At 38.8% G+C, this 27,597-nt stretch overlaps 1 long non-coding RNA gene across 1 annotated transcript; it reads right to left on the minus strand.

The window, feature by feature from the left end:
* Positions 1-141: 141 nt before the first annotated feature.
* On the minus strand, positions 142-27,062 carry LOC139184114 (uncharacterized). The gene is made up of 3 exons (XR_011567587.1): positions 26,930-27,062; positions 26,044-26,283; positions 142-215 (listed from the first exon to the last, which is right to left on the minus strand). It is a non-coding gene; the product is annotated as an uncharacterized lncRNA (long non-coding RNA).
* Positions 27,063-27,597: the final 535 nt, after the last annotated feature.

Consider the following 27,597-nt stretch of genomic DNA (forward strand, 5'->3'; position numbering starts at 1 on the left):
ACTTTTCACTTTCATGCATTGGAGAAGGAAATGGCAACCCACTCCAGTGTTCTTGCCTGGAGAATCCCAGGGACGGGGGAGCCTGGTGAGCTGCCGTCTCAGGGATCGCACAGAGTCGGACACGACTGAAGCGACTTAGCAGCAGCATCAGGAAAGTATACGCTACGAACCAAGTTTCCTTAAAGGTCAGGTCCTCGGAAGAGAGGCTTATTAATCTAAATAAAATAAAATTTTAGATGTCAGGGGTTTCCTCCTCTTAGAAGGAAATAAGGAAGGTGCAGGGTTTCTTAGTTGGCACTGTTGACATTTGGAATGGAGTCTACCTTTCCATGGGGGCTATCTTGTGTATGTGTATGATTTTAGCAGCATCTCTGACCTCTACCCACTAGATGCCAGTATCACCCTGCACTTCCCTCTCACACTTAATTTGATCTTGACAATCAAAAAAAAAAAAAAAAATGTTTCCAGACGTTGTTCAATATACCCCAGGAGACAAATTTGCCCCTAGTTCAAATTTGCCCCTAGTTCAGAGCCACTGCTTTAAAGTAATGCCAATACCATCCTTTGGCCTTTACTGCTCACTTGTATACAGGCTACTGAAAATAGTCTATTTTCTGGCACCTCATCAAACTTTGAGATTCCATTTAAAACTTGTCTGAATCCATCAGACCCCAAATGACATCTTTGCAGATACCACTTCACTGCAACGTCTTCTGTGTGCCGATGTGCAAATCTATGCTAATAGAATGGTAGTTTGTCTAGACTGATTACCAAAAGGTACCTATTCTAGGTATTAGTCTAGGGGGACTAATTGTAAAAGAGTTCCTTCTCCTTACTAATGCCTCCTAGACAGAGCAGGTTAGAGAAGTTGGTCTGAACCTCAGACCCCCTCAACAAGCACCTCTGCATCTGTACAATGTTTTCTGGTGGTCTTCAGTCAACATACTTACTCCACTTTCAGATTTTTTAAGTAGGTTTCCAAAGAAACCAATTTCCATATCCATTGTACTACCTGAGATTGGCCTTTGGCCATTTTATTTAATATTGCAGTCTCTGTGGGAATAACACACAAAGCATTAATAAAGCAGGTGTTTGAAGAACACATCCACATTTACTGAGTACCAACTGTGTCATCCCTATGCTAGAAAAGGGCCATAAGTATAGATTTCATTGATAATTTACTTTTCTCAGGAATTTAATTATTAGAGTACTAAATTTGATAAATGTTGTTGGAAAGAGTCAATGAACAAGAATCCATCAGCAGATATTCTAGTGACAAGTAGAAAATAACTATCCTAACTGGCAAAATCATCACAGATAAAATGCCCAAAATGGTCTCATATAGGGCTCTCAGGAGGTTTACTAGTTAAATTTAAGTACTTACTTTCAGAATTTAAATTCTAAGCAATTCAAGAAGTTGGTTTATACAGTATTGATTAATATGTAATGCACTACAGAAACAAACTTCAAAATCTCAGTGGATTAATACAACAAAGGCCTATTTCTTATTCCCCCTAATGAGCAGCAGTATTTGACAAGGTGGTCACTCTTTCCATTTGAATCATATGCTTCATTTCCTGGATACCATTTTCTCTTATTTCTCCTTCTACTTCATTTTCAAGCTCTTTTCCCACCTTCTCCTCATTTCCCAGATCTCTAAATGTTTCAGTACACCAGGGCTTAGTTCTCACACTCGTCTTTAAGATGTGTGGCTTTAAATACCACCCATAGACCTTTGATTTCCAGATTTATGTCACACAGGCCTCATTTCTGAATGCCAGATTCATATATACAAGTGCTTATTTGATATCGCCACTTGGATCTCTAATAGATTTCTCACATTTAATTTGGTTTGCACCTTCCCAAAATTTCTCCCTCTGTGTTAGCATGTAAGCATGTGTCAACCTCATTTTACTAAGTACAATAAGCATTAGCTTATCCTTTATTCCTCTTTCTCTCCCCCTCTAGTCTATCAACAAGATCTGATCATCAAAATCCAAACTTTCTTATCCATACAGTCCTACCACCCAAGGCCAAACCACCATCGTCCCTCGTCTGACTAAAACATGATCATGTTAAACAGTGCCTATTGTTGATTTTTGTACCCCCAAAGGCCATTTACTACAAGGCTTTCAATTCCTGCAGTGAAAAGACAGAGAACATTGAGGATCAGGACTAGGACTTAATATTAAGAGGAGCAGAGCTCCAAAGAACATTAAATTCTTAAACAGTACATATTTTCTATGCCAAGGTCAGGGACCTGGTTGGGAAATGGAACCATGACACAGGCAATAGGATTGATAAAACTAAAAATCCTAAGTCCTCAGACTCCTTGGGCTTCCCTGGTGGCACAGATGGTAAAGAATCTACCTGCAGTGTGGGAGACCCAGGTTCGATCCCTGGATTGGGAAGATCACCTGGAGGAGGGCATGCAACCCAGTCCAGGATTCTTGCCTGGAGAATTCCATGGACAGAGGTGCCTGGCAGGCTACAGTCCATGGGGTTGCAAAGAGTCAGATGAGACTGAATGATTAACACTAGCGTTTAACCTCAGATTCCTTAATGACCAGCATTCCTTCATGTTTTGAAGACAAGGCTTTTCCTTAGCAAGACATGAATTTTCTCAGGACTTTCCCTCCACCTTCCTTCCTGGTACCTAGGCCCATACATAGGCGTGCTGCTGCTGCTGCTGCTAAGTCACTTCAGTCGTGTCCGACTCTGTGCGACCCCTGAGACGGCAGCCCACCAGGCTCCCCCGTCCCTGGGATTCTCCAGGCAAGAACAGTGGAGTGGGGTGCCATTGCCTTCTCCGATACATAGGTTTATGCAACAACAAAACCAGGCCATTGTTGTACTGGGCCTTCTAAAGAAGGAAAGGGGTGATATCTCATAGGAATTACAGAATCTAACAAGCATGTACCAGCAGGAACTGAGACCATGCATGGCCCTGAAATATGAGGGTGCACAGTCAAGGAGGTGAAGCATAAGTTTATCAGTCAAGAAACTACCAGCATACAGGATTTAACACCCTTGTAAAGCTTTTGGGAGATAGACCAGCTGCTTCTAGAGCAGCTTCTACGTGGACCATACATTTACATTTCTCAAACCAAAGCTATGGCAGCTGTCTTTCCCTCCAAAGAGGTATAAAGTGACTGGACATCCTTCAGAAAATCACACTTGTCCACTATATTGATAACATCATGCTAATTGGAGAAGATAAGGAAAAAGTAATTATTCGTGGCAGGCCTTGGTAAGACAAAAGAGCTCCAGAAGGGAGAGAGAATCTCAGAAGTTTCAAGGACCCACCACATTAGTAAAATTTTAGGGTTCAGTATCTAGGGCATTCCAAGACACCCAGTGAAAACAAATAATTACTTCTTGCACTTGCATTTCCCATCATGAAGAAGGAAGCAAACAGCCTAGGAGACCTCTTTAGATCATAAAAGTGAAAGTGATAGTTGCTCAGTCTTGCCTGACTCTTTGCAATCCCATGGAATGTAGCCCACCAAGCTCTTCTGTCCATGGAATTCTCAAGGCAAGAATACTGGAGAGTGGGTTACCATTCCCTTCTTCAGGGCACCTTCCTGACCTAGGGATTGAACCTGGGTCTCATGCATTGCAGGAAGATTCTTTACCATCTGAGCCACTAGGGAAGCCCCTTTAGATCATGGAGACAGCATCTTCCACAACTGAGCATAAGCCAAGACTCATTCTGTGTGCCATGAAATGCTGCCAACTTTGAGTGTAGCCAGAGCAATGGAAATGACTTTGCAGTAGATCCCAGCAGTGATGCAAGCACCTCTGCCTCTCAGACCATACAACCTGGCAAGTCCTATGATAATGGAAACACTAAAGGTACAAAAGGATGCTGTTAAATTTATGGCAAATCCTCCTGCAAGAATCACAATGCAGACCATCAGTCATTAGTTTTGGAACAAAGCCATGTCACCTGCAGCAGAAATTTATACTCTACTAGGACATAAAGTGACCATGCAGGTGGAAGAGCCCATCCTGAGCTGATTTCTGTCAGATCCACCAAAGCGTATGGTTAAGAAATGCAAGAGGAAATAGAAAGTTGGCATGATGCATATGGAATCAAGAATAAACAAGGCTGGACAGAACAGTGAACTATAAGAGCAGCTAGTCTAGACACCTGCACCAGCCACCTCTGTCTCACCAGTGCCTGTCCCTCAGGTCCCACTGGAAATCCATTATCACTAGCTGCTGGGAGATAAAAAGTTTGGATTGGCTTAATATCCTGGTGTAAGACAAGAATGAGGGGAAATCCTCCCAGTGGGCAAAACTCCCAGTGATCAGTGACCTGGTCATCTACTTTCCTTGGAAAGAGAAGTTGCCTGAACAGAGCTTAGAAAATACACAGAATCATGCCAATGGCAAATGGCTTGGCAAGCTAGTCAGGAATCCGGAGGAAGAAAGACTGGACAATCAGGAACAAAGAGATCTGGGATAGACACACGAATGTGTTCATATGGGAATGAGCACCAAGTGTGACAATTTTCATATCATATAGTAATGTTCCCTAAAAGGAGCTGCTAGAGGATAAATATTATCCTACCAGGTATACAACCAGAATATATAAAAGACTCCTATTAATCAATAATAAAAAGATAGCCCAGTTAAGCTTCTCTGGTGGCTCAGATGGTAAAGAATCCTCCTGCAATGCGAAGACCCAGGTTCAATTCCTGAGCTGGGAAGATCCCCTAGAGAAGGGAATGGCAACCTACTCCAGTATTCTTGCCTAGTTCCTCATAGGCAGAGGAACCTGGCAAGCTACAGTTCACGGGATCACAAAGAGTTGGACACGACTGAGTGGCTAACAAATACGTAGCTGAATTAAAATGGGAGAAAAGACTGGAACAGAGATATCATTAAAAAAGATAAATGAATGTCCAGCAAGTACATGAAAAAGTGCTTAACGTCACTAGTTGTCTGGAAAGTACACATGAAATCAACACCAACAAAAAATACTACTTCACCCCACTGAAAAAAGCTAAAATTGAAAGGCCATGACAATAATACAGAGCTAAAATTAGTATGCATTGCAGTGGGTGTGTAAATAGCACAACCACTTTGGAAAAATTGATAAGGAAGTTTTTTACTTAAATAAATATATACCTGGCCTTTAACCACAAATCTCGATTCTAACTATTTATGCAAGGGACATGACAACATATTTCCACAAAAGGGATCACATATCAGTATTCACAGCAGCTCCATTCACAGTTTCCCAAAGGTGGAAATAACCCAAATATCAATAAGATTTGATAAGCAGGTAGTGATATATTTATACAATGGAATACTACACAGAAATAGAAAAGAATGAATATCTAATATCTTAATAACATGGTTGAATCTGAAAAGAAACAAAAACATGAAGCCAGACACCAAAAATATGCATTGTATAATTTCTTTCAAATCATGTTTGAAAAGAGATAAAGTTGATCTCTGGTGATCGAAATCAGAACAGCCATTATCTGTGAGAGGACTGGAATAACTGGAGCGGGCGGGGGGAGGGGGTGACAGTATTTTCTAGGGTAATGGAAATACTCTGTATTTTATTTGTGTACTTAGGATCTATGCATTTTACTGTACATGAATTTTTACCTTAAAATAATTCAAAATAAAAAGTATAATTCAATGTCTTATATTAGGTCTCTGATTTTAATTTCTGTCACTCATTCTGCTCCTGCCCCATTGACCCCTTGTCGTTCCTCATCTTTTGTACTTGCTGTTCTTTCTGCCTGAAAACCATTTTTCTCTTAGAGAGCTATACTCTCTGAGCTTTGTATGTCTATATGAGTTTTTGTTCCCTCATTTAATTTAGATCTGTATTCAAATAGGGACCTCAAATCAAAGGAGTTCAGCCTTGCTATCTTATATAAAATAGATTACTTACTGTGATCACAGTCTATACTCATTTCCTGCTTCATTTTCTTTTCTTTCTTAACACTTTTCACCATTTGTATATATTGTGAGAACAGAGGCTTACCTCTGTTGTTCCCTGCTAAATCACAACCTGGTACATAGTAGGCTGTCTGCAAATATTTGCTGAAGGGCTGTTCCCCTGAATATATTTTCAAGCTCACCATACTGAGAAATCCAGGGTATATTCTGTCAAAAGGGATATATTTTAGGTGACTGCTCTGTCTGCACTGTAAATGAATCCTGAGATAACTTATTGGATTACTGGATTTCTCAGCAGGCTCCAAACAAGATTATCTGACTTCATTTGTGTTTTTTGGAAAGTTTGTGATAAGGAAAGCAAAGGAATCAAGTATCAAGACAGCTTTTACCCTCTCCTCCTTGGGGAATTCTGACAATTTTCTGCAAGGGAAAGGGAAGAGTGTCAAGATGTCACTTTATACATAGATAGATTATGGTGCAGTCAAATGATTTAAAGAGCTACAGGATAAATTTAAAACAGAGGAGACCTTAGAGATCATTTAATGGAGACATCTAGCAGAACCTTCATGCTAGAATTTATTATTTGATTACAACATCAAAGATCTTACAGTTAATTGCTAGTGTATCCAGCTATGTCACTAATAATATGCTCACCCTCACGTTAACATAAACTTGAATTGCTTGAATTTTTCATGAATTCGCTCAATCAATGAATAAGATTGAAGGGAGTTTGGGCTTCCTGTGGGGCAGAGACAGCTGTTCTATTGAGAACGAAATTTAGATAAACACACAAGCAGGTTAATAACATTGGAATAAGAAAATGAGGTAATTGCCTAATCATATTTTCTTTTATATTATTTATAACTTTGTCTTAAATGTCTATTATCCTTATTTCTTGGTATTATTTAGATATAGATTAATATACTAAAGGCAGTCATAATTTTGACCTGGTCAGGTATTCCTACCTGTCTTATTTTCTTTTCAAAGAGCATATTTTCAGAGTAACATTTCTGTTTTAAAACAGTCATCTCACCATGATCATCTTTTGAAGATAGAAAGGTGTTTATAACTTATTATATTCTGTATTTTAGAATTTCCACATATCTCATCAAGAAGTTTCTGTCCATTGCTGAGTTTGGTTCAGTTTTCAATAAACGGGTTCCTGGAGTGGAAATGAGAAAGCAAAATTATAAACTCTTTCCCAAACCCAGAACTCCTGTTGTGTCTAAAATTATCTTCAGTTCTTGAAATCATCAACCTAAGAGAGTTTAGCAACATCTCACTAGTCCTAATTAATTTTATCACTATTTACACTTAGGCTTTAATTTCCCTAAGTTCAGTTATGGCTGGTGTGGAGTCCTTAATCACATTTTTGCTTGTCATCACTGCTCTGCTGCAGATGGCCTTGTCATGCATGGCAAATGCAATTTTGTGATTCACCATTCTTTGACAAAAGTTGGCACATTCATCCCGTGGTTTCCCTGGGGGATTAGTTCCCAGACACTCCCCATCCCAGATACCAAAATCTGTGAATACTCTTTTCAGTTCAGTTCAGTTCAGTTCAGTCACTCAGTCATGTCTGACTCTTTGCGACCCCATGGACTGCAGCACGCCAGGCTTCCCTGTCCATCACCAACTCCTGGAGTTTACTCAAACTCATGTCCATTGAGTCGATGATGCCATCTAATCATCTCATCCTCTATTGTCCCCTTCTCCTTCTGCCTTCAATCTTTCCCAGTTTCAGGGTCTTTTCAAATAAGTCAGCTCTTCACATCAGGTGGCCAAAGTATTGGAGTTTCAGCTTCAACATCAGTCCTTCCAGTGAACATTCAGGACTGATTTCCTTTAGGATGGACTGGTTGGATCTCCTTGCAGTCCAAGGGACTCTCAAGAGTCTTCTCCAACACCACAGTTCAAAAGCATCAACTTTTCCGTGCTCAGCTTTCTTTATGGTTCAACTCTCACATCCATACATGACTACCAGAAAAACCACAGCCTTGACTAGACAAACCTTTGTTGGCAAAGTAACGTCTCTACTTTTTAATATGCTGTCTAGGTTGGTCATAACTTTTCTTCCAAGGAGCAAGTGTCTTTTAATTTCATGGCTGCAGTGGATGCTCAAGTCCCTAATATAAGATGCCCTTGTATAGAGAACTTTTCGGGTCAGTACAGCATTTACCATCTACATCTTCCCTCCTCACAAGCTGAAGGAAGCATCCTTGCTCCTCTCAAGGGCTCCTCCATCTCTTAGAGATTTCTGTTCCCAGTCATCTCCACGGCTGTCCTACATAAACACTTTCTCCCTCTCTACTGATCTCTCAGTGAGAGATTAGACATGAAGTGAGGTGATAATGAATTAACTCTTTTCCTTTTCTCCTATAAATATGAACCCCTTCCTCTGCTCTCCACAGAAGAACTTCTTGGGAAAGGTGACTCTAATTCTCTTTCCATTTACTCCTTAACTCACTCCACTATGGCTTTCTGCCTTCCTCAGTCTACTGCTTTTGTCAAGGTCGCCAGTGATCTTATTGCCTAATCCTGTGACCATGTCTATCGCAAAAGACCTGCCTATGCCCTGAACTTACCAGACTTTTCAAATATATTCAACACATCTCTGATCACTCTCTGCTTTGTGAAACCTTTTTAGGTTGTACCTGCCATTACTTTATATTCCCCTGATTTTCCTTTTCACTGACTGTTCTCACCAGCCTTTATTTTAAAAGTGTTGTTCTTTCATTATCTGACTTTTAAATGTCAGCACACAGCAGGCCTCAGTCCTGAATCCTCTTTTCTCTGCACAGTTTTCTCAAATGATTATGATCCATTCCCATCAGTTGCATACCATCTAGATGTTACAACAATCAAGTTGTTGTAGTCTCCAGTGCTGACTCCTTCCTTGACCTTCAGATTCATGTGTCAAACTGCCTGCTTGACCTCTCCACCAATGTCCCCAGGACTTCTCAAACATACCATGGTCAAAGCAGAACTTTAAATTTTTCATTCTATGAATTGTTTTTTCAAGTGTTCCCCCATCCTAGAAAGTGGCACTATTTTAGAAAGTGAGACTGCCTCGAAATGATCAAACTAGAGACCTGTGAGTCCATCTTGACGTATCCCCCTTCAGTACCACAACATTCATTTTATGAGCAAAGTCCACTGTTCCTACCAACCAATGTTCCAACTCAGGTTGCAGTCCTCTTAGTTGAAGCATAACAGTTCTAGTTGGATTACTGCCAAGTGGTTTCCCTGATTTGACTCTTGCCCCTAGCCCATGCTCCAAACAGAGTGAACTGCTGAAAACATATATGAAAACGTCCTACTTCTCTGCTTGAAAACCCTCATTGAAAGTGTGAAAAAGTAGATTCCAACTTAAAGTGAGATGAAATCCACTTTCCTACCTTAGTCTGGTAGGGCTCACAAAGCCTGACTTAGGCACTATCTCTCTGTGCTCACCTTACTTCTATCTTTATACCACATTGCTCCAGCAACATTGAATTCTCTAGAAATTTTCCTGCCTCAAAGCTTTGCACTTACTCTGCTTGCAACATTGTTTTCCAAGATTTTCCCTGCTGGGCTCCTTCTTCATCTTTTAATTCGATCTAGAGGAGATTCTATCAATGGAACCCCCATTTGTTCACCATATTACTGTCTTTGTTTTTTTCTTAGCACTTGCCATTCAGTATTTATCTTTTCCATAAATCTGTTGATAACGTGTACACACCACACAAAGGCAGATACTTTGTTCACCTCTTTCATCAAAGTATTCCCAGTAGCTCAGTACCAGTCAAAAACAACTCAGTAAACACTTGAACAAACCAGTGAATAACTAAATTTAACAGGTTAATCATTCTCCCTAACATTCTTTTTTATTCTCTGGTTGAATAATTCAAAGTTATTTCCCATTCTCTCCCCAAAAATGTTGTAATACAGTTACATCATTCTGTGCTCCAAGGTCCCTGAACCTAAATTATTGATGATCTGAATTTACTTATATGTATTGTATCTATTAGAAACACTTTTACTTGCAGGAAATCAAATTCCTGGCAAAGGATTTACATTTGCATATAACTACAAGTCCAGAGGAGGGTGGTGGCTGCAGTGATGTCTGGTTTAAGGTTGGCATCTAATTCTCTCGCCCTGCCTCTTCTGGTCCCATGATAGGCACTGCAGTTCTAAGCATCATACAATTATATTCAGTGCCTGACAGCAAGGGCAGCACAAGGGAAAGAAAGTTGTTGAAGGAAAAAAATCCTTTCCAGAAATCCTGCACAAACTTCTGCTGGCATGTCATTGGCCAGAAGCGGCTCACACAGCCACCTGTAGAAATATTAGTAGATATATTCCTAAGTATTTTATTCTTTCCATTGCAATGGTGAATGGAATTGTTTCCTTAATTTCTCTTTCTGTTTTCTCATTATTAGTGTATAGGAATGCAAGGGATATCTGTGTGTTGATTTTATATCCTGCAACTTTACTATAGTCATTGATTAGTTCTAGTAATTTTCTAGTGGAGTCTTTAGGGTTTTCTATGTAGAGGATCATGTCATCTGCAAACAGTGAGAGTTTTACTTCTTCTTTTCCAATTTGGATTCCTTTTATTTCTTTTTCTGCTCTGATTGCTGTGGCCAAAACTTCCAAAACTATGTTGAATAGTAATGGTGAAAGTGGGCACCCTTGTCTTGTTCCTGACTTTAGAGAAAATGCTTTCAATTTTTCACCATTGAGGATAATGTTTGCTGTGGGTTTGTCATATATAGCTTTTATTATGTTGAGGTATGTTCCTTCTATTCCTGCTTTCTGGAGAGTTTTTATCATAAATGGATGTTGAATTTTGTCAAAGGCTTTCTCTGTATCTATTGAGATAATCATATGGTTTTTATTTTTCAATTTGTTAATGTGGTGTATTTCATTGATTGATTTGCGGATATTGAAGAATCCTTGCATCCCTGGGATAAAGCCCACTTGGTCATGGTTGTTCTTTTTGGGTGTTGTTTTTGGGTGATCTTTTTCATGTGTTGTTGGATTCTGATTGCTAGAATTTTGTTAAGGATTTTTGCATCTATGTTCATCAGTGATATTGGCCTGTAGTTTTCTTTTTTTGTGGGATCTTTGTCAGGTTTTGGTATTAGGGTGATGGTGGCCTCATAGAATGAGTTTGGAAGTTTACCTTCCTCTGCAATTTTCTGGAAGAGTTTGAGCAGAATAGGTGTTAGCTCTTCTCTAAATTTTTGGTAGAATTCAGCTGTGAAGCCGTCTGGACCAGGGCTTTTGTTTGCTGGAAGATTTTTGATTACAGTTTCAATTTTCATGCTTGTGATGGGTCTGTTAAGATTTTCTGTTTCTTCCTGGTCGAGTTTTGGAAAGTTGTCCTTTTCTAAGAATTTGTCCATTTCTTCCACGTTGTCCATTTTATTGGCATATAATTGTTGATAGTAGTCTCTTATGATCCTTTGTATTTCTGTGTTGTCTGTTGTGATCTCTCCATTTTCGTTTCTAATTTTGTTGATTTGATTTTTCTCCCTTTGTTTCTTGATGAGTCTGGCTAATGGTTTGTCAATTTTATTTATCCTTTCAAATATATCTACCTAAATAAACTAAAGACCTATATATAGAAAACTATAAAACACTGGTGAAAGAAATCAAAGAAGACACTAATAGATAGAGAAATATACCATGTTCATGGATTGGAAGAATCAATATAGTGAAAATGAGTTATACTACCCAAAGCAATTTATAGATTCAATGCAATCCCTATCAAGCTACCAATGATATTCTTCACAGAGCTAGAACAAATAATTTCACAATTTGTATGGAAATACAAAAAACCTCAAATAGCCAAAGCGATCTTGAGAAAGAAAAATGGAACTGGAGGAATCAACCTACCTGACTTCAGGCTCTACTACAAAGCCACAGTCATCAAGACAGTATGGTACTGGCACAAAGACAGAAATATAGATCAATGGAACAAAATAGAAAGCCCAGAGATAAATCCACGCACATATGGACACCTTATCTTTGACAAAGGAGGCAAGAATACACAATGGATTAAAGACAATCTCTTTAACAAGTGGTGCTGGGAAATCTGGTCAACCACTTGTAAAAGAATGAAACTAGAACACTTTCTAACACCATACACAAAAATAAACACAAAATGGATTAAAGATCTCAATGTAAGACCAGAAACTATAAAACTCCTAGAGGAGAACATAGGCAAAACACTCTCTGACATACATCACAGCAGGATCCTCTATGACCCACCTCCCAGAATATTGGAAATAAAAGCAAAAATAAACAAATGGGACCTAATTAAACTTAAAAGCTTCTGCACATCAAAGGAAACTATTAGCAAGGTGAAAAGACAGCCTTCAGAATGGGAGAAAATAATAGCAAATGAAGCAACTGACAAACAACTAATCTCAAAAATATACAAGCAACTCCTGCAGCTCAATTCCAGAAAAATAAATGACCCAATCAAAAAATGGGCCAAAGAACTAAATAGACATTTCTCCAAAGAAGACATACAGAGGGCTAACAAACACATGAAAAGATGCTCAACATCACTCATTATCAGAGAAGTGCAAATCAAAACCACTATGAGGTACCATTTCACACCAGTCAGAATGGCTGCCATCCAAAAGTCTACAAATAATAAATGCTGGAGAGGGTGTGGAGAAAAGGGAACCCTCTTACACTGTTGGTGGGAATGCAAACTAGTACAGCCACTATGGAGAACAGTGCGGAGATTCCTTAAAAAACTGGAAATAGAACTGCCTTATGATCCAGCAATCCCACTGCTGGGCATACACACTGAGGAAACCAGAAGGGAAAGAGACACGTGTACCCCAGTGTTCATCGCAGCACTGTTTATAATAGTCAGGACATGGAAGCAACCTAGATGCCCATCAGCAGATGAATGGATAAGAAAGCTATGGTACATAAACACAATGGAGTATTACTCAGCCATTAAAAAGAAAACATTTGAATCAGTTCTAATGAGGTGGATGAAACTGGAGCCTATTATACAGAGTGAAGTAAGCCAGAAGGAAAAACACCAATACAGTATAATAACACATATATATGGAATTTAGAAAGATGGTAACAATAACCCTGTGTACGAGACAGCAAAAGAGACACTGATGTATAGAACAGTCTTGTGGACTCTATGGGAGAGGGAGATGGTGGGAAGATTTGGGAGAATGGCATTGAAACATGTAAAATATCATGTATGAAACAAGATGCCAGTCCAGGTTCGATGCACGATACTGGATGCTTGGGGCTGCTGCACTGGGATGACCCAGAGGGATGGTATGGGGAGGGAGGAGGGAGGAGGGTTCAGGATGGGGAACACATGTATACCTGTGGCGAATTCATTTTGATATTTGGCAAAACTAATACAATTATGTAAAGTTTAAAAATAAAATAAAATTTTAAAAAAAAGAAAAAAAAAAGAAATATTAGTAGAAGCAGGTATTTTAGTACAAAGGAAGAAGGAAGGAATAGCTTCTGATGGACAATGAAGAATAAGGGCTATAAACTACCACAAGTTTAGGCAAGTCTAGTCTTCCTTTTCTGACTTTGCTTAGTGAAGGCAGCAGATGGTAATTGCCCCAGTTTCCACTCCGTTACTCTACTAGCAAACTTGCAATGTTTTCAACACATGAGCATTGCGATTGAAAAAGCCGGGGAAGCCTTGTACTTGCTCCACTCGCGTAACACATATTGCCTCTGTGAAGTGAAAGTCACTCAGTCATATCCGACTCTTTGTGCACCCATGGACTATACAGTCCATGGACTTCTCCAGGCCAGAAAACTGGAGTGGGTAGCCATTCCCTTCTCCAGGGGTTCTCCCCAACCTAGGGATCAAACCCAGGTTTCCCACATTGCAGGTGGCTTCTTTACCAGCTGAGCCATCAAGGAAGCCTTAAATTATTGATTCCCTCATTTCCATTAAGTCTGGAACTGAAATTAAGATGTCATCAAGACCATGCTCTCTCTGGAGAGACTCTAGAGGAGAATTTTCTTCTTGCTTCTTCCAGCTTCTGGTGGGTATTGGATTTCCTTGGCTTGTGGTCATATCATTCCAATCTCTACTTCCATCTTCCCATCACCTTTTCCTATGTCTCTCTGTAGTCACATCTTCCTCCCTCTTATATTTCCATGTGATACATGCATATACATGTGGTCACTTCTAGGGCCACCTGGATAATCTCCACATCTCAAGATCCTCAACTTAATCACACCTACAAAGTCACTTTCTGCCATATAAGAAGACATTTACAGGTTCCAGAAATTAGGACCAGATACCTGTGGAAGCTAGGCTTCCTTGGTAGCGCAGATGGTAAAGAATCTGCCTGCAATGCAGTAGACCTGGGTTCAATCCCGGGGTCGAGAAGATCCCCTGGAAAAGGGAATGGCAACTCATTCCAGTGTTATTGCCTGGAGAACCCCATGGACAGAGGAACCTGGTGGACTACAGTCCATGGAGTCACAAAGAATCGGACACAACTGAGTGAATAACACACACACATATCTGTGAAAGTCATGATTCAGACATGCACAGTACATTATACTTCATATAATTCACACAGCCATTGAGGGAAATACAGTTATTATTTCCATTTACTGATGAGGAAATGGAGACAGAGAGAATATATAATTTTTCCAAGAACAAATAGTCATTAAATGGCAGTATCTGGATTTGAACCCAAGTTCTATAATTCCTATAGAAGTACTTCCCCAGCTGAAAGTGCCAAGACAGAGATCAAATGAAAAGAGTTTTCTCCTTTAAAGTTTTCTCCTAGATTATGGAATTTCCCTCACTTTCTCATCTTTGGCAGGACTCCTTGTTCTAGTGTGTACTTTATCCTTTCATACATACACAATCAATTTAAGTGCAGGGCTTTTAGAGTAACATGAGAAAAGTATGCTGTACAAACTGTATTCTGTTGAGATATTTGCTGAATGAATGGAAGTTTAACCAATCCATCAAAGGAACACCACTGTTAACAATAAGCGGTAAATAAGCCAGGTACTCCTTATCATTTTTAACATTGAAGACAGACCCTTCTAGAAAAGCTTTCTAGATTCTGTACTCTCAATATTTCAGCCAGTTAAACCTTCTTAAGCAATTCACAGATCCCAGGAGAAGGTTTTCTAGATTAAACATCCTATGGCATCAGATTTGTCACACGTCTGGCAGACAATCTTGGAACCTTTGGGCTATGGAGACCAGAAGGTTTTTGCCCCTTGAAATCTTTGACCCATCCATCTCTGCGTCTTGCTCAGGGCAGGCTGCTTAAGCCCATCTCTGTATGCATGTTCTAGGGGTCCTTCCAGAAAGCTATCTATACCCTTCTCAAAGTCTACATTCTTTATAGCACCTTTTTAGTGAAATCATTTTCTATTTCTCTTCCCCATAAACCTAGTTTCACCAAAATAAATTTCATAGTTCTTCACATCACCACACTCTGAGGGTCAGGTCACTTGGCCCAAAGGCCACATCTTCCTTCCAGAAAATCTCATTCTCCCTTGGCCAGACTAGCGTGAGAGCTCACATGCACTTCAGTTTATAGCCTTATGCTGTCCTACCAGTTCTGAGACACCACAGGTATTGCTATTCTACAAAATACTGGAAAGATGTGTTCAAAGACTAATAATCACAGAATTGAAATATTTTTTAAAATATATGTTGATAGGTGCAATATGACAGTTCCTCATATATTTCTGGTCAGCATGTCAATTATTACAATCCTTTAAGAAAACAACTTGACATCATGTATCACAAATCTTAAACATATTAATGATCTCTGATCTAAGAATTCTATTGCATAAGTTGCTGTAGGTTGAGGTGCTGTAACTGATTCCAAACATGTAAATGGTTTAAACACAAAAGAAGTTAAGTTCTCACTTTTGTAAGTACTCAGGTAGCCTGGTTAGAGTGACTTTCCTAGACAAGCTGACTTAGAGATGACTTAGAAATGAGGATACTTCTTTCTAAATGCATTCTAAAGCATTGCCATCCCCTATGCCACCACCATCTGCACCTGGCAAAGAGAAGAGGAGAGAGAGCACAGGGAAGCTACCTTCACTTAAAGCTTTAACCCAGAGGTGGCAGACATAACTTCCCCTACCTTCCATTGGTGAAAACTCATCATTCACCTAACTGAAAGAGAGCTTGGGAATGTAATCAAGCTATGTACTCAGATACAAGAGGACCTAATCTTTTTTTGATTAATGAACAGCCTCTGCCACATCAATCTTTCAAAAGAAATAAAACTGAATATTAAAAAAAAAAAACAATGTAGTGGGGATATAGACCCAGAACTCAGACCACGTAAGTGTCAAGGACAGATAGATATATCCAGATTTGAATGTTGGCTTCTGGTCTTCATGGACTTCCCTGGCGGCTTAGACAGTAAAGCGTCTGTCTACAATGAGGGAGACCTGGGTTCAATCCCTGGGTCGGGAAGATCCCCTGGAGAAGGAAATGGCAACCCACTCCGGTACTCTTGCCTGGAAAATCCCATGGATGGAGGATCTTGTTAGGCTACAGTCCATGGGGTTGCAAAGAGTTGGACACGACTGAGCAACTTCACTCACTTTTTCTGGTCCTCATAAGTTGGAGCTCTTAGCCAAGTTACACGTTGTCTAATTTTTAGTTGAGGTAATCATCTCTCAAGGGGATTTGAAGATTAATTGGAATTTAATAGATTTAAATCACTTACTAAAGAAATTTTTACATGGTTATCACTTAATGGGCTTCCCAGGCAACTCTAGTGGTAAAGAACCTGCCTGCCAATGCAGGAGATACAAGAGACACAGATTTGATCCCTGGGTTGGGAAGATCCCCTGGAGGAGGTCATGGCAACCCACTTCAGTATTTTTGCCTGGAGAATCCAATGGACAGAGGAGCCTGGCAGGCTATGGTCCATAGAGTGGCACAGAGTCAGACATGACAGAAGTGACTTAATACACATGTATGCAATTGCACTGAATCTCTTGTTCATCTTCCCTGCAGGTAAACACAACAGAATCTAAACATGTTGCCAATTGTCAAAGATTTTCGTATTGCTCATCCAGGCTTAAATACCTGCTAATTTAGATAATGACTACAGTCCATCAGTTAATAGTATTTACAACAAAAACATGTGGCCAGCACTTAGAATATCAGTCATTAGCTAATGTGAGTCATTTCCAGATGATAGAGAGATCATTTATATTGTCTGTATGGATTTCACTTGAATAGTGTGGCATCTCCCAGGGTTGACCCTAACAGTAGATACTGGTGGCTCCTTATATGTCGACTTACTGAAAGACTCTGAAAAAGCCTACTCATTCTTCACAGCTGATGAGGTACAGACTGAAAGAACTCTCTCTAAGCTTGAGGGAGGCACGAGAGAGATGTAAGAAGGAGAAGAGTCAGAAAAGATTAGGAGAACAGAAATTGACCAAATTAAAGTCTGCTTGAGTCAGAATAGGTGAGAGTTTATGCTGCAGTAACAGACAACCCCTAGAATAATGACTTAACCCAATAAATATTTTTTCCTTATGTATATTACATATTCAGTATGGGTTAGAGAAGGCTCTGACCAATGCAGTTATTTGGGAGGTGAAAGCTTCTGTGATCAGAGCCTTCTCCCCAAGTTGGTATACATCATTTCTGACCACACTTGGTTGTTCCCAGCAAAGTTCATTGCCACCTATAACTGACAGACTTTCCATGATATGCCTGGAAAGAAATTGGAGATCTTTGGCAAAGAGCATAGTTACTACCTAAATCTGTCATTCTGTTTATAAAAATCTTGGTTCAATGGCTCACTCTTTGCCCCACAAAGAGATTACATTACCCCTACTCCAAGAAAGACAATCCAAAAATCCTACTCCTGGGACTTCCCTGGTGGTCCAGTGGTTAAGACTCCAGTTTTCCAAAGTAGGGAGCATGAGTTTGATCCCAGGTTGGGGAACTAAATAAACTGAATATTGCATGGTAGAACTAAAAAAAAAAAAAAAAATCCCACTCAGTCATGACATTAAGCTCAGTATCTTGGATCTCTGCATTATAGTCATCAGTTTCTACTTCAAATTTGGATGTAGCTACTCTAGAAATGGAAACCTGTCAACAAGTTAAAGTCCAGCACACACATACACATACGCATACACACACCATACATTAGGGTGTGCATGGACTAATGCTGGAAGCAATAGGAGGCTAGTTCAGGAAGTTAAGAACTGCTGAAAAATACTAGTTTAGTGGTAATTCTTCTGTGACTTTTACCAATAAGCATGATCAGTCAGGCATTTTATTCATGCTAAACTAGGGCAATACCTGGAAAAGATAGACACAAGGGCCTTCCAATACTCAATACTTTGCCAAATTAATATGATGAAGTTAAAACTCCTATGTAGTCTGTATAAAGATAGGCACCAGGATATGACATAGTTTACTTTTATCCCAGGCATGTCTATAGCTTTCTAGATCTGCAAAATTAAATTCCCTTGTGGGGGTGGCTAAATTTAAACTCCAGACTCCTTTAGCAAATGTATTTCTCATCTATTTCCACCTCGTCTTCTTCCCCCTTGTCCTGCCTGTGTGGTCTATAAGCCCCTGAGCTCATTTGGACTGAAGTCTAGTGTCTGTGTTTCTGGCATCTAGTTTGTTTGGTCCCAACTGATTTTTCCTCTACTGAAGATAGATCTATAAAAAGAAAGGGAGTATTTTTTTTTACAAGGATGGGGAATTTTCACAGAGCAACTCTTCATTAACTGATGGCACAATTGGCTGAAAAATAAATTATAGATGAGAAAGTATGGGGATATCTTTTAATATATATATTAAACTTCAAGAGGAGCGACACCAGGAAATAATGAAATAACCCTGAAAGAAGTACAGACTGCCAAACATCAGGGGGAATAAGCAATTGAAAAGAAAAACACACGGGGAGCTTTTAAACAGAAGTCAGTGAAGGAGACTCGCTCTTACTGTCAAAGCATGATCTTTGCACCAGCAGCCTGGGGATCATCTGGGAATTTGTTAGAGATGCAGAATTGTGAGTCTTGAAACTTACAAAATCAGAGTCTGCGTCTTAAATACATCACCTGGTGATTCATGTCTGTTGGTGCTGGCGCTCATCTAAATGACAGTTATGAAAAGTTCTTAAAATGAAACAATATAATTGTTCACATATTCTTACATTTAGAAGAACATCAAACATAGTGCCTGACAACTAGTTGGTTTTGGTGACTATTTATCATGAAGATAAAACTAACCCTTTTGGACTAGAAGTATTTCTTTTGCTGTGTAGAATATAACTGCTGAGATAAAGTTTATGTGGATGGCTAACAGTGAACATAAAATCTGAAAAAACAATTTTACGTAGAGGAGTGCCTTACCATTTTCTTACGTATTCCTGTAAACGTACACATGCATAAATCAGGTATACAAATATGTAAAATGTATTATAAATTAAAAAGTATAACCTTTGTCACATAAGTATCTTTATATAATAAAGAGCACTTGGACACAGGGAAGTTAAGTGTATCCAAGGTCACATATCGTATAAGTGGCAGAATATGGAACAGAATCTAGTTCCTGTGATCATAATCTTACATTATATCTAATAACTTTGAGGCTTAAATATTTTAATTAAGATTAATTACAGTAGTAGTCCATGATGAATTTCAAACAACAATCAAATTATAATTTGAATGGTATGGTTTCAAGGTCATGTTCTTCTGGAATTTTAAACTAACACATGAAAATTTCATCTTCAGTTTAGAAATATTTTTCCATTATTTATAACCATATATTTTTAGTTTGTATGACTATGGGTTTACTCTTCTACTTTCTAAATAATTTGGTGTAAATTTAATTTAAACATTAAGGCTTTACCTCAGGGAAATTTTAATTTCACAAAGTGTTATCAAAATTTTAAATCTGAAAGCTTTTCTTGTACTTGAGTTGCTTTAATCTATTCAATTTTTGTAATGGAAGCCATAAAATATAAAATGGTAAAACTAATTTATTTAGTATTTTCCAAGTGTTATCACTTATGCCATACTTTTTGTGTACCAGTAAAATTCCTTTTCTTTAAAATGTTAATATACATTAGCTTCAAATTTTATTATGCATAATAGCTTATTACTTACATCCATTACATCTATGTGAGTTATGATTGCAATATAAAAATATCCATGCTCATGCAAGGTAAAATTCAAAGATAAGTTTAATACAGGGTTAACGAGTTTTGCTATTCTAGCCATATGCCTGTATGCTAACTCACTTCAGTTGTGTCCAACTCTATGAGACCCTATGGACTGCAACCTACTAGGCTCCTCTGTCCATGGAATTCTCTAGGCAAGAATACTGGAGTGAGTTTCTGCACCCTCCTCCAGGGGATCTTCCCGACCCAGGGATCAAACTTGCATCTATCTGCATTGGCAGGTGGGTTCTTTACCACCAGCACCATGTGGGAAGCCCTTTCTAGCCATATACTTAATGTTACACATTCTTTTTCAATAAAAAGTGAGCTCTCTGCATGTGTACATGTTCTCTCATAATCTGTGGCTTGAATTTTCATCTTCTTAGTGATAAATTTAGAGAAACATATGGTCTTAATTTGAACTGAATTAGAGATATTAGCCATCTTCATAGTTAGTGTTTTGGTTCTATTCAAATGTTTCACATTCTGAGTTCATAATCTCTCATTGTCTAAAAATTTTATTGTTTTTGCTTTCACACTGAAATTTGCAATCAACTTGTATTGATTTTTGGTTGTGGCATGATGTCAAAACAAGTTTCATTATCTTCCCACATGGATATCCAATTTTCATAACATAATATTTTGAAATCAATATAATTTTCCCACCACTCTCTAGTGCTACTTTTCTCATAAATCAGAAATTTACATGCATACAGGTATGTTTATGATTTTCCTATTTTCTTTTTTCTTTTATTTTTCTGTTTTTGATGCTATGATAATATCATAAGTAATTTAACTGTATGATAAACATTTAATTAAAAATTGAATTTACTTAATAGAAGGATATTCAGATTTACCATTTTCTTTTGCATCAGCTTAAGTAAGTTGTATTTTTCTGAAGATCTAACACACATTTAACTAAAGTCCTAGAAAGGAAAAAGAGAGAGAGTGAAAGAATGGGCCAAAAGGAATATTTAAAGAGATAACAACTAAGAATTTTTTAAAACTGATGAAGGGCTTCAATCGCTAGATTCAAGAAACTCAGATATTAATCAAGATAAATTTAAGCTGTTACTGCTGCTGCTAAGTCGCTTCAGTCATATCCGACTCTGTGCGGCCCCATAGATGGCAGCCCACCAGGCTCCCCCATCCCTGGGATTCTCCAGGCAAGAACACTGGAGTGGGTTGCCATTTCCTTCTCCAATGCATGAAAGTGAAAAGTGAAAGTGAAGTCGCTCAGTTGTGTCCAACTCCTAGCGACCCCATGGACTGCAGCCTACCAAGTTCCTCCGTCCATGGGATTTTCCAGGCAAGAGTACTGGAGTGGGGTGCCATTGCCTTCTCCGAAATTTAAGCTAGTGGCAAATAAATAGGATGATGTTTAAAGAAGTAATAACAGTTGAGAAAGGAAAAGCAAAGAGACACACTATGTAGAAAGAAGGTAGCAAGATGCTAAGTTTTAATTCAAATACTATTGATACTGGTTATAATTTCAAATACTAATTACATTAAATGTAATTACTAAGTGCTAGGGTTGGGATTTTTCAGAACATCTCAGATGTCTTAAAGCTATTCTATAGTCTCCGCAGGAGCTGATTCATTCTGTTTACCCTAATTTCTAGAATGTAATTTTTGTGCCTTTATTTATACCATTGGGGGTGTATAAGGTTCCCCATCACTGGTGGGTTCTGGAGGATAACTTTTGTCCTATATCCTCCCAGTTTCTTCCATTGTGTTGCTCAGCTTCCCTACCACAACTTCAGGGCAGATCAAAGACCCCTGGGCCAAAATCCCAAAGAGATGCTGCATGTCTCTGCATTTGTGTCAAGACTTAATTCTCAGGACTTAATTCTCAGTGTCTTCTCAGCCACTAATTGTTTTACTGTCTTGTTAGGATAGTGATCTTTGCAAATAAATGTTTTATAACAAATTTTATGCAAGTTTTCTAGCTGGTTTCAGTGAGAAGAGTGGTCTTAATTACCTAATTTGCTACTACCAGCAAAGATAATTCCCCTTTTGTTTTTCTCATGCATAAGGACTATCATTTCATCTTTTTGTAATCTAGTTTAAATGGTTTATTTATTTCTTAAACTTATTAAAACTAAGAGTTTTAATAGAATAGCATAAGACTTCATTGAAAGTCACAATCTCTGAATTCAATAATTAATACTTTATTTAATATTTATAAGTCAAGCATTTAACAGATTCATGGTACGCAATGCCTCATACCCAATTCTATCAATATTAAAACAGGCATAAGTTTTATGCAAACATGTTTAACATCAACTTCCTTTACCTTAGCTAACACTAGGAAAAACATAGGGAGCACAAATAAAATATTGGGGATATGGGGCAAGTGGACTCCAAATATTTATAGGTTAGAAGAAACAAGATAGGAATACTATGAAGCTAAAAGGAAGGATAGAAATTAAGGTAGATACGTGTAGAAGACAAATTCCACTATCTCTTGGTATTCCTAGGATCTGCTATGGCTCTTTGCAGCTGTTTTAGAATAGCTGGCAGTTTTCCTAGTATGCAAATAATGTTGAATTGGGGGCTCATGTGAATATTTCTCCCATCTCAGTTTCACAACTTTATGCTTGGCTATTCTTGATAATGAAAACAAAGCCAGATGGTATAGCCAGTTAACAGGCTGAATGAGACAGCTACCAGAACTTAAATAAATAGAAGTTAGTCTTAAATAACTCAAAGGCTTTCAGTTGCTTTTCTTAGTGTGAATGAGCAATGTGCAGTCAATTGGCAAGAGATGGACTCAGTTACTTTAATACTTCAAGTTATGCTTAATGCAGTTTTGTTCAGAAACTATGGATTAAGGAAGATTTCCTGATAAAGAAAAAACTTTGACTATTGAATAATGAGAATGAATTAGAAATGTTGAGAAGGGCACAGGGGATGGATAACTGATGCAGGGAGACATCTAAGAGATACATTTTAAGATATTACTATGTGACCGCCAAAGGAGCAATTTCTGACTCTAAAAAGACTCAAGGTTCTGACTTGAGTAATTATGTGGATGGATAATGGTGCCATTTACTGTTACCAGAAATGTAGTAGGTTGAAATCCTGTGATGCATCAATATTTAAGAACTAAGCTGAGAAAGAGGGGCAAAGCACTTTGAGATAACATAGAAAAGCCAGAGAAAGTAGTGTCTTAGAAATGGAGAGATCTGAGAGTTTCAAGAAGAAATAAACACTCAAAGATGTCAAATAAAGTCTGTATATCTAAACAGAAAATATTACAAAGTCATTGGATTTAACAATATGTTGATCAGTAAGGACTTTTAGAGAGCAATTTTGGCATCAAAAATAAGATATCACTGAGTTAAGATGCAAAAGAAGTAAATAACTGGAAATAAGGTCGAAGTAGACTTTCAAGACTTTCACTGTCTCAGTCACAGTGAGATGGGATGGCACCTGTAAAGAAACGCAAGATTGAGGGAGGGTTTCTTTTTCTTCCTCCAGAAGAATAAACTTAGAGACTGAGGAAAACTCAGGAGACTGATAGGATACATACAGGAGGAAATGTTCATAACTGCTGGAGAAAATACCAAGTGAGAAAGGGGGTCTTAACAGAAAGTAAGAGAAAGTGGTTGGATATAAAGTAGAAGGACATGTTTAACAACTGAGGATAGGTGATATTGCTTAAGGAAGATACAGATGTGAATATGTTTATAGAAGATGAGTTGTGTAGATGATGCATGACCCAGACCCTAAGCTCAGCAAGATAACATTGATTAAGCTGCACTCTGAAAACTCAGTAGAAGTTGATTTTAATGTAAATGTTACAATTATGAGGAATGACAACTTATAATAGTCATCCACATAATAAAGTATCTAAATAAGATAAATTATACTGTGAACAAATCCAATAATTAGATTTTAATAAAAATCTTACACACAAGATTGAGGTTGAATGACAATTATGGGATATAAGGGAATTGCTCATGTTCCACAAAGGTTATATTCTCATCAGTTAGGCTACCCTGAGACTTTAAGTACATACAGTCCCTCAGCATAGGGTGAATATTTGAGACAGCAGAAGTCAAAGAAGAGGACATGACTAAAGATATGATACAACATAAGAGCTCAGAAAAGAGCTTTTGAAGCTTTCACTACAACTCACTGCACCTAGGAATCTTCCATTCATATTAACTTTTGCAATTTAGTCAGAGATCACATATCCCTCTTTGCCTGGTCTACAAGTGTTATCCCAGCCTCCTTTTCTATTTAGCATTTGTCATATGGTGAGCTTAGATTTAGGCACACCTAGTTGAATGTGAAGGGCTTCCCAGGTGGCACCAGTGGTAAAGAACCTGCCTGCCCATGCAGGAGACATCAGAGATGCAGATTAGATCTCCTGGAGGAGGGCGTGGCAACCCACTCCTATATTTTTGCCTAGAGAATCCCATGGGTAGAGGAGCCTGGCAGGCTATAGTCCATGGGGTCGCAAAGAGTAGGACACGACTGAAGCAACTTAGCAGCAGCAGTGGAATGTTAACACTAAGAAAGGTCACACTGAAGTTGAGTGAATAAGTCAAGTTAGGATAGCCAAGAATTTTAAATCAGATGGTGATGTCTATTGAAATTTGTCCTAAGCCACTCCCAATGTAATTTGCTTTAATCTAATTTGACCTCGTTATTCTTGGTAATATAAGTTTAGTTGTTCAGACTATGGGAAATTAGCTAAGACTGAACTATTGACCTGATGATGAAAATCTATCCCAGGAAAAATGTCTAAGAGGCTCATAAGGCCCTGGAAGCTTTCTCACAGTCTCCTAGCTCCTAGGTTAAAACCCAGTGCCCTAGAAAGAAGCATTTATTTGCAGCCACAAGTGATTAGGAAAGCATTGTATTAACATTTTTTTAAGGAGAGAAAGGGGCTTTCCAGGTGGCACCAGTGGTGGTAAAGAAGCTGCCTGTCAATTCAGGAGACATAAGGGATGCGGGTTCTATTCCTGGGTGGGGAAGATCCCTTGCAGGCAGGCATGTCAACCCACTCCAGTATTCTTGCCTGGAGAATCCCATGGACAGAGGAGCCTAGTGGGCTATAGTCCACAGGGTTGCAAAGAGTCGGACACAACTGAAGCGACTTAGCACACACACACAAGGAGAGAAAAGCAGTGATAAAAAGGAAATCAAATTAATTTCTCCATCTTCTGTTAACTTATGTTGCCTTCCTTCTTTCCCTTCCCTATCTCTTCCCATCCTGAAAAACCAATACTTTGAATATTGTTTCTTGAATACAAAAATCAATGCAAAATATTCAACAGATAGGTTAGGGATATTATGCTTTAGCTCAATGATTCACCAACTTTCATCTTATGAACACCTGGAGGGTTGTTAAAACACACTGCTGGGCCTGCCTCCAGAGTTTGAGTCAGTAGGTTTGGAGAAGAACCAGGTAACTGCATTTCTAACAACTTCTCATGTGCTGCTGCCACAGCTCCAGAACCACTCCTGAGAACCACTGCCCAGCTCGACCTAGTTGCTCAAAATATCTGCCTCCTTGTGAATTACTTGAGAAACCCCCACTCACTCCCCAGCCACCCACCCAATGCCATCACCATTTAACTTCCTGGAGTCAGTGAAAATTCTGATGTGCATTGAAATCCCAGATCACTTCTGATTAGTCATGTGCTTCAGGAGAGACTCTTTGTGACCCTCCCCCAACCCAGGAAGCTCCAAGAATTAAACTAGAACACGTTAAGTTAAATGGCTACCAAGGTGTCTGACCACAAATCCCAGAGTCCATTAGTTACCAACACTATGCTGATAGGAGGGCTTCTCTGGTGGCTCAGATGATAAAGCATCTGCCTGCAATGCAGTAGACCCAAGTTCAATCCCTGGGTCACGAAGATCCCCTGGAGAAGGAAATGGCAACCCACTCCAGTACTCTTACCTGGAAAATTCCATGGACAGAGGAGCCTGGTAGGCTACAGTCCATGGGGTCGCAAAGAGTCGGACACTACTGAGCTTTCTCACTCACTATGCTGATAGGAGATCCAGAGCATCCATGACAGCATCCTTGTGTGGTAAGCGTGAACAACTCAGACATCTCAGCGGGTCAGAAAGAACTCATGAGCAGTCATTGAAGTTTCAGTTATTTCACATCTTCATACAGATTCAGTTTTAATGATAACTGAAGATTTAAAGACCATTTATTAAATTGAACAATAAACCATGGTTCTAATGTAGTGCTTCTTTCTTAAATTTTCTTAGGTTCTAGACCTACTTTGAGAAACCGAGAAAAGCTGTGGCCCCCTTTTCCAGGTCAGTGCAACCAATTTATTGTGGAAACAGCGATCAACTGAGGGATCTATGTTTTCCAAATTCAGAACCTTTTGTATTTAAGGTAGCATATTCACTGGTTCTGGAAATTAGGACATAGACACCTTAGGGTGTATGTGGGGGAGACCTTATTTTGTCCACCACAGCCTTAATTTTATTTACATCTTTCTAACATGCACTAGCTTTTGGTAGATTACCTTTACTTTCAAGATCAGTAAAATACAATGAATAATAACTCTGAATGTCAGTTAATATTTAAACTCACTTTTAACATTTGGTAGAAGTTAGAAGTTAACATTTTTCTTAAAATAAGTTAAATGTTAAGTTTTTTTTTTTTAATGCTATGAGGAATGGAAAGTGTTGGGGCAAAAATCCACTCATTTTTATAACCTATCAAATATTATGGACTGGAGTTCTCTTTCTCTCTTTTTCTTAAACTTATATTTTTATATTGTCACTAAGGGGCTTCCCTGGTGGCTCAGAGGCAAAATACTCACCTGCCAATTCGGAAACCTGGGTTTGGCCGGGAAGATCCCCTGGAGTAGGAAACAGCAACCCACTCCAGTATTCTTGCCTGGGAAATCCCAAGGACAGAGGAGCCTGGCGAGCTATAGTCCATGGGGTCGCAAAGAGTCAGATATAACTTAGCAACTAAACAACAAACAAATGGTTGCTAAAGTAATGCTTGTGTTCTTGCTAGAGGATTGTATTTTTCAAAGCACAGCGTAAGTTTTATTCTACATAGTAACAGGAAAAGGATCCAGGCACCAGTATATAAAAGCCTTATAGTCTCCTGGTATAAGTATACAATCTACTTATCCCTATGATTAAAGTAATGCTATGGTTCTGTAAAGGGAACAGTCTGAAGCTGGCAGCATGGGCATGCTTGTCTGGGTCACACAGGCCAACCCCTGCTATTCTGGGCACTCAGGAACTAGGGTGCCAGCTACTAACACCAGCCAGCAGCAAAGAAGTACACCAATATCTTCACTCGTGTAATTTACTTTGGCATTTGAAAGCATATTTAATCCATCTTTAAAGTACAATTTATATAAGGTAATATGTAGCAAAATGTGTTCTTGTAAGCGATTTTTTTCCATAATAATGGACGCTTCTAATTTTATTCTCCTTTTTTTCCTTCTGGTTATGGTTCACTACTATCAGA

Source organism: Bos indicus, chromosome 7 (assembly GCF_029378745.1).
Source record: "Bos indicus isolate NIAB-ARS_2022 breed Sahiwal x Tharparkar chromosome 7, NIAB-ARS_B.indTharparkar_mat_pri_1.0, whole genome shotgun sequence".
In the NCBI taxonomy this organism is placed as follows: Eukaryota; Metazoa; Chordata; class Mammalia; order Artiodactyla; family Bovidae; genus Bos; species Bos indicus.